Below are 8,969 nucleotides of genomic sequence, written 5' to 3' on the forward strand. Positions count from 1 at the left end.
CAGCAGCAGCAGCAGCAGCAGCCTTACCCTCTGCTAACCTGAACGTCATTAAAATGGCATTACTCTTCTCTCATCAAGAGCAGACAGGGACTGTCAAGATGGCTCAGTGCGTTAAGGTGTTTGCTGCCAAGCCTGGGGGCCCAAGCTTGGTCCCCAGGACCCACATGGTAGAAGGAGAGAACTGACTCCTGCAAATTGTCCTCTGACTTTTACACCAGTGCTGTTGCATGTGTGCATCTTCTACACACAGCAAAACAAAAATATTGAAAAAAACATTAAAAACAGTAGAAAGGGCATGAGGTTTGGGATTGGAGGGCCTGGGCTCAAATCCAGGGCTCACATCTGTTTCCACACTATGGAATGGGATGACTAGTGTTCCACCACCCCTGCGTCGCTGTGGAAGCAAATGAGCAGATGCAAGAGATGTCATTCCACGGACACTGGGGCATTTTCAATACTGCATTTCTCATTGCCCTGCGTTCAATGCTTACAATCCACTTGGTACCATCCTGCACCATTCACGGAATCAGTCCCGTTGAATCTCCCAGGTGGATCTATCAGGTATGCAAAGAGGCATTTTCATGTCCATTTCACAAACGAAGCAACTGAGGCATAGAGGAGATGGAGAAACTTGCCTAAGTTGACCCAGTTAGATAGCTGCAAAGTCAGGATTGCGAGGGAGATACCCCATGCTCAAAGTCCACGTCCTTTTCCTTTGTATCTTCATTCTCTTTCTTTCCAATCTCGGTTGTGTGAATCAATAACCTGAATCAAGGCACGGAACACTTTGCTGAGGCTTAGGAAAGTGACTGCAGTGGGATTCTTTCTGCTGGGATGATTGTATTATATCCCCAGGAATGTTCTACCCGTGGGCAGATATCAGGAGCTGGCCATCCCCAGCTCCGTAAAGGGCAGTGTCACACTGAAAACGTATCTCTTTGTGGGATTCTCTCAGTTACAAATTCACCTACTTTAAGTCCGCAAATATTTCTGCCTTTTATCTTTTAAGACAGCTGCTGTTAATGGACAACCTGAGCTTTTTTTTTTTTCCACTTGGAGATAAGGAGTTTTGTGGTCATAGCTAAGGGGGGGTCCTTGATATATCCTCCCCACCTTTTTCACTATGGCAACCAAGCTGTAGGAGCGTCTGTGGCATTCCTGTAGCCTCAGCTGGCTCCTGGATAAAAACCCAAATCATCCATCACCCAAATGCTTATAAGGTCTCCTAGTATCCATGGCAACCCAAAACCTTTTCAGCCTTGAATGGCTGGAGAGTGGAGCGGCCCTTCTGCCCTACCCTTATTGTCCATGTGTTAGAGGTCAGAGGTTCTGGCCCATAGGCCAACTTTACAATGTCTAAGGAGCCAAAGCCTATGTCTGGGGTTCACACCAAGAGACCGGTCATGCTGGTCTGGTTAGGACTTCTGCTCCACTCCTTGTTAATAACAGAGGAGCTGGGCACTCCATTGAATTGACCAGTCCTACCTCCAACTGACAAGCCTTCCTGGAGAAGTAGCCATGCTGGGTCCAGACCCCAGACTTCTTCCATATCTCAATACCCCCTGTCCAGAGGCAAAAGAAACCCTCATAGAAGACAGTGAACAACAGATCTACTAGTCCCTGGACATCCAGACCACACACCCCTCTCCCACAGACCCTTCCTTCCTTTTCTCCAAATCCCAGCCCCCGAGTCTCCCAGACACAAGCTTCATTGACCACTCACATGGCCAAGGGAGGGGTGACCTGTCCTCAAGCTGTGAAGGCCTTGCCACAGACACCAGCTTGTGGCAGGGAGGCCTGAAAAGAGACCCCAAACAACCTCAGGCTAGCGGCTTTGTCCTTCGTTATAATGGTCATGGAGAAAGAAAACATGGAAAATGGTCATGGGAAGCAGAAAGAAAACAGACAATTCTGCTCCTGTGACACTGTCCCAGGTGTCTGAAGTAAGCCTCCCCACGAATTTCCATAGCACCCCAGGAAAACCAGCCTGACACCCCTCCCCCATTGCCTGCAAGGAGTTAGTCATCAGATACTCCACCAGGACTGGGCCTCCCAGGGAGGCTCACTCACCGTGCCCTGCTCCACCTGAGGACCCATTCACGTGAATGGTGAATGCATGCTTGTACACATATGCAGGCTCACAAGCATTCACATACATGTTCTCCCACTTAGACCCATGTATGTATGCACACATAAACACACATGCACATTCCTCTCACGTACATACATGCATCGCATGCACGAGCATTCGTGCACACCCAGAGGTCGGCTTCCTTGCCCTCCCTCATTACATGGTCTGCCCAAGGGACAATGTGGGTCAGCCAGAGTCAGTCCCTCTCTTCACTCACCTCTTGAGAGGCAATTAGGTGGGTAAAGGTCATTCTCCCAACATGACCCTGTCCCTACTCCCTGGTCCAGAGCCCAGCTGCCAGTTTAAGCCACCTGGGCCTCTGTAAAGACCAATATCCAAGAACACAGAAATCTAGGCTGCACCAACCAAGTCACCCCACCCCCCCCCCCAAGCAGAGCGAGCCAACTTTCTTTCTTCATTTGGGCTGGTTCCACACTCCCCACCTCCCCACTTCCCCCACCTCGCATCCATTCCTCTCCCTCTCTCTCCTTCCCTCTGATCTGCTATAACAAGAAGATGTAGGCTCAATTCCAAACTGAGGCTTGCCCCTGGGGGAGCAGCCACAGGCTGAACTTTGGGGGTATAGTCTCCCCACCCAGCCTGTAGGCTCACCCTGGCCTGGGCTTGATGGTCAGTGCACAAATGAGTATTTGGTCCCCTCCTGGGCTGACACCGCAGATGCAGGATAGCTTGGTCATCAGGACTTGTCAGGACTTGAAGATTCCATGCCCTGGGCCCAGAAGACCTGGACTCTCTGATCTGGATTACAGGCTTGCCTTCCGCAGCATTCCTCGACCCCAGTTGCCACTAACTCTGGACCCAGGGACCCAGAACCTTGTGCCAGGTGAAGTGCCCAGTCTCTCTCTGAGCTCAGCACCTAAGTTCTTTTTCCTTTGCTCTGTGGAGTGCAAGGTTAGCACTAGGTTGCCCTGAGACGGCTTGCAAGGGGTCACAGTTCTGTAATGGGGAGAAGGCCAGAACTGGGAATGGGGTACCTCCCTTTTAACCCCAAGGCTTCATGGAAGTGGGCCTGTACCTCCCTCTCCTGGCTTTTAACTCTTCCCATGTCCTTTCCCAGAAAGAGCAGGATAGCTTCCTGAACCCAAGGCTGGCTCTGGAGCACCCTGCCTCCAGGCCTGGGATGAACTGGGTGACTTCTCAAAGCCCTGTCAATCTGTCAGTCATGCGGTTCCAGGAAGGGACAAGGCCAGAGGACAGGCACTGGCTGGGTGCAGGGACGGAAGGCTGGTGTGACTCACTTTCTGAGACAAGCCTGAACCTCACATCCTACTTTGTTCGACCACAGCACAAGGGCTTGTGCTTGCCAGGAGATGCAGGCCAGACAGAGCATGTGGCTGCAAACAACGCCAGGGGCCAGGATGAAGAGAAGCTTCTCGAGCTGTTTCAGTCTGCTATCAAGAAGCAGCAAGCTTGTCCCTCCTGCCTCTGCCCGCTAAGCACATCTGAGGTCCAAATCAAGCCTAATAAGAGGTTGTGGTGGCTCACACCTGTAATCCCAGAATTAGGGAGGCTGACACAGGAAGCTTGCTAAAAGTTGGAAGCCAGAATGGGCTACGTTGTGAGTTCCAGGCTAGCCTGAACTACTGAGTTAGACCTTCTCAAAAAAAAAAAAAAAAAAAAAAAGTAACAATAAGGTTTGAAGAGATTTCTCAGTGGCTAGCAAAGTTTGCTGCTCTTCCAGAGGACCTGAGTTCAGTTCCCATTACTTACATCAGGCTGTCTCCAAGGGTACCTGTACACATGTGATGGGTGTACACACACATACACGTAAATAAAATAAAATAAAAAGTCTTGTTTCAAAAGTAACAATAATAACAGTAATAGTAATGATAGAAGTTCTCAATGTAAGGGTAGAGGGTTGGAAGATTTCTACAGGACTAACAGGTCTCTGTTCCCTCCTGGGCCCCTCTCTGAGACCCTGAGCTCCTAGGTCCCTGGGTCCCTGGGCCCCTGGGCCCCTAGGTCACTGGGTCTCTGGGTCAAGAGCCCTTTGACCCTAGGATAAAGCTAGAAAGTGTTGGGTTCATTCTGACCACTGGTCTGTGCCAGGCCTATGGCCACAGGTGATTATGCAGAGTGGAAACTATTGCCTGTTGGTCCCCTTTTTACATGCCCACGAGCTAGATTACCCATCCTGCATCCATTGGTCAGGAGCCCCACCTCCCGCTACACAGGTGGTTTTGATCCCATTGTGGTACCCACTAGGAAACTGAGGTTAAGGAAACTGAGGTACAGTAGGAGAGGCTTCAGCAATGACCCCAGCCACAGCAGCCGAAGAGTAGGTTACTGGAGGTTCTGGACAGATATTATTAGTGAGGGTGTGGTCACTCTGGGAGGCAAAGCTGGAACTGGGATCAGTAGTCATGGCTGAGATTGGGGTGAGGGGCTGTGGTTTGGGGTGATGGGCCCATCATGAGAAAGATAAGTCATGGGGCATGTGTGTATGGACACGTGTAGGTCTGTGTGTGCATGTCTGTATGTGCATGTGTGTACATGCATGGGGTCGGGGAGCGGTGGGGGGGCTCTATGGGTAGTGGTGCTCGGCAGAGAAGGAGCTGAGATTCAGTACCTGAAGAGGGGGTTCTGATGGGCCCTGATGTTGACCTGACAGCCATTCTGAAAGAAAAGCATAGTTCGGGAGAGGTGGGACCAGGACTTTGGAACCCTTCTTTCTGCATTTCAGCTGGAGCAAATAGGCCCCTAGAATCACACCCCTGGCCTCTCCCCAGGCCCCAGGCAGGACAGGACTCCTTCCAGCTGGCGAGCCACTGAAGCCCTGGCCCAAAGACCTACTAGGTCCTCAAAATGCAGATTGGTATAGGAGAGGAGGACTTGGCAATCTGAGGTAAGGCTGCTGCCAGGAGACCCTTGGCATCTGGAGGAGAATCACCAGGGAAGGAAGTTGATCCCCGGACTCTGGGGCTCCTGGAACGGGGTTGGGACTTCCGGCAGGGTGAACTCTTCTCTTTCACAGCTCTGCCTGAGATGTGTGCTCTGCCAGCCATGATGGCCTTCTCCCTGCATCTGGCTTCTTGTCCCCACTGTGTCCCCAACCAGTAGATGATCTGAAGTCTCTCTGTCCTGGAGGATTCGAAGGTCTTCTGAGCAGCTGCAGACAGACGGTCAGGATGAGGAAGGACTCTGAGCCTTTGGACGTGCCCCCACTGTTGTCTAGTTCTCCTTGTGACAGGAGTTGGAGACTTGAGCGCCAGCAGGGCCATGTGTCTGGCTTTCTACTCTAACCGATGCTTGATCCCTCTAGCAGCCTCCTTCAGGAGATGAGGCCCAGAAAAGTCATGCCTCATGCTTCAGTTCAAGGTCACACAGTAATCTCATGCATAGCTGGGCACAGGAACCAGGTTCCCTGCTCTGCAGGCTCCATGGGGCAAAAACATGAGTCTCAGATCTGGCCTCCTCCCTGCTCAGGTGTGGGGTGGAGCCTGGTAGAGAGGGCAGTATCTCAGCCTAATTAGACACTGTAAAGGAGTAGGGACACAGGGGGGGGGGGGGTGGGGGGGAGCATGCTCAGAGATTAGTGCCCCCTCCATAGATCATAGACACGCCAAGGACATAATAAATAATCTGCCCAAAGGTTTTAAAGGTAAAAATCAGCAAATCATTAATAATGTCCCCAGAACCATACATCACGCTGAAGTCTTCCTATTATGCTCTCCCGAAGCCGATGCATATCTTCTCTGTGATCGTCCCCTCCCCACTTCCCCCTCATCAATGAGTTCTACTGGAAACATGGAAGCCCCTCCCCCACGGCCTGCTAAGCAGAAGGCTAGGAAAGCCCTTGCAGGTCTGCCTTCCCAAGCCATTTACTCAGGTGTATGGCCACAAAGAGGTGGTGAGAGGGGAGGTGCCCACATCCCTTTCTTGGAACCCCAAACCCTGCTTCGTGTTTTCTTCTAAGGGGTGGGTCCAGCTCAGAGCCACAGCCCCCTCCCCCAGCTTTAAGCCAGCATAACATGGTGTCTATCTCTCAGAGACACGAGCTTTAATTAATTAACACGACAGGTCGCTGTAAATAGAAGCGCTGATGGTTGCATTTCTCGCCCCTGGTGTACCTCAGCCACAGCCATGGGGCGTGGGGTGGGGTGGGGTGGGGGAGGGAATACCTACACCATAGATTTGGGTATACTGGCTGAGTTTTGGAGTTTGAGGGGTGAGCTGAACCCAGGGCTGCAGGAAGGAGGGAGAAAAACTCGGGTAAGCCTCTGGGATCTTGGCCAGCAGACCAGGGTGCAGGTGATAGTCTGTACCATAGGGTGACACGGGTATGACCACAACTGGGTGGAGGTATCGGGGCATAGCACTGGAGCCCTTCTCCAGCACAGGTTGGGAGACATGGGTCATGTCACTGTTCCTCAGGTATCCTCTTCTTCCTCAATGACAAGACAGACGACAGAAGCCAGTCATCTGCAGATCTTTGGGGTGGCGTGGGCCACTGCCCCTTGGCTAATCTTTGAAGGGCATGGGGACTGAGGCATCTCCTAACATTGCTGGTAAAAATGATTTCTTGATGAAGACTCTGCAGCGGAGATGGAAGATTCCATAGCTCGCTCCTTGTTGACTTTTTAGAAAGAGCACAGGGAATACTGGAAGCACAAGGATGTGGGTTTGGGGGTCAGTTCTTTTTAAAGAACCTGGATGTTCCTTCACTCCTCCAAAGTCACCCACAATGCTAGAAAGCTCCTCCCAGCTCTGAGTTAGTTATTGGGATGCTTGACCTCTCTCTGTTTTTGCTGCATCGCTGTGCAAACTCTGGGGGGTTCTGGCCCAGAGCCTGGCTCCACAGCTATAGCCAGCCTGCCTTGACCTTGGCAGAGACACACCCTCTCCATAGCTCAGGGTCTTCTATGCTCTCTGAAGCCCCCACCTGGGATCCTTTGGCCCTCAGAACAGGCTGGAGGAGAAACAAAATATGTTGTGGCTTGAATGTGGAAAGCGCCCCCTCCCCAGACTCGTGTGTTTTGACCCCTGGTCTCCAGCTGGTGGTGCTGTTTAGGAAGGTTGTGGAACCTTTAGGAGGTGCGGCTTGGCTGATAGAGGCAGATCACTGAGGGCAGGCCTCTGAGCCTGGTTCTGAGTCCTAGTCTTTGCTTCCGGGGGGCGGGGGGGGGGTACCAGGAAGGGACCTATTGCCCCACACTCTCTTCCAACAGGGACCAAGCTATTCCTGACCCCGTATCTCCCTGTCCTGCCCCACAATGGACTGAAATACCCTGAAAACAAGAACTAAAACAGATGTTCCTCCCTTACATTGCTTCTCCCAGGCATTTTGTTACAACAGTGAGGTAAGGTGTGAATAAATACACAATGGCAGAGCACTGGAAAAATCCTCACTCTCCAAGACTCTTAGAGAGCAGTGCCAGGGACAGCTAGAAGTAAAGGCATGCTCATCAGGGCCTAAGAGCATCTCCCTCCCATGAAAGGTTCCCCCAAATCGCAGAATCTCTTGAGGGCCCTACGTCTTCCTGGACGAGGTGACCCCACTGGCCTGCTTTCTTCAGAGAGCCTCAGTGTAACACACGATGCCCATAGGCACAGTAGCCGCAGGAGGTATGAGAGGGTGAACGCCGTCATTTCTTCCTCTGTGCCCACTTTGCGCAACTGCTATACCCCAACAGATGGTAATGTATGCTGACAGTATGATTTGGGGGTGAGTTCACAGCTTTGCTAGCCTCAGTTTGCCCATCTACCAACATTGGCTTCATTTCTACATGCTGTGTGGTCATGAGAATCCGATGGAATGGCAGACGGTGTAGACACACTGCAGAATATGTTAAAGTAGCTATTACTTCAACGGGTTAATTATCATTTGGCTTAGGGGCTCAGGACTCCTATGGAGCACATTTTAACAGGCATGGGGTAAGACTAGAGCGGCCTCATGTAAGCGGCAGCATGTGATTGGCTCCCCAAGAAACAGGGGTGCTCTGACAGGGGGAGTTGAGAGATGAGTTCAGTTGTGTGGAGGACAGCAAGAAGGCAGAGGCAGGCCCAAGGATAGAGGGTGGCCCTGTGGCCTGACACCTAGCCGCCAAAGTCCCCTTCTCTCACCCTGGCCCATCCTGCCTGCGGAGGCGTCAATTCTGATGATAGAACACACTTTGCCAACTCAGTGCCCTGAGAGACCCTGCTCCTCTCTATTCCCTGTCATTGTGACAGGCCCTCAGCCCCCTCCAGTCTTGATGGATGGCCCTGAGCTGGCTTTCATGCATCTCCGTCTTCCCTGGAAGCTTTGACACAAGTAATTGGTGTCACCTCCATGGTCGCATGCCAAGTGCTGACAAAACAGCCCATAATAGGGGCTTGGTGCTCTGTCCTTGATTGCATGGGGAAGGGGCTGCTGGGAATGATCCAGCATGGCCATAAGCTCTTGGGGTTCACCAAAGGCATGGCAGCTAACGAGGTGTGCATACACAAAGACTCCTGATCCCAAACCATGGTTCTCACTCCATGTGCAGCTTCTTCCAGAACTGAATGTGCTGGCAATAAAGGGCTGGTGGCCCTCAAGAGCCACCGTCCCCCAGCTCCTGCCAGCAGACCGAGGAGCTGGAGGATTCCCAGTGGTAGTCAAGTGACCTAGTGACCCAGAACACTGTGTTAAGCCAGACCTTGATCTTGTAGGAGACCTTTAGAATAGAGGGAGAGAAAAAGCCTTTCTGACATCTTGTCTCCTCTTCCACAGGAGGGCGGCGATCCATTATGGCGCACAGTGTGGCACAGAGGCACATGGAACTAAGGCCACACACTGGGATCTCCCAGGTATCCCCAGAGGAACACTCCCAACTCCTTGCTATCTGGCACCTCA

This window comes from Onychomys torridus, chromosome 9 (genome assembly GCF_903995425.1).
Source record: "Onychomys torridus chromosome 9, mOncTor1.1, whole genome shotgun sequence".
Taxonomy (NCBI): Eukaryota; Metazoa; Chordata; class Mammalia; order Rodentia; family Cricetidae; genus Onychomys; species Onychomys torridus.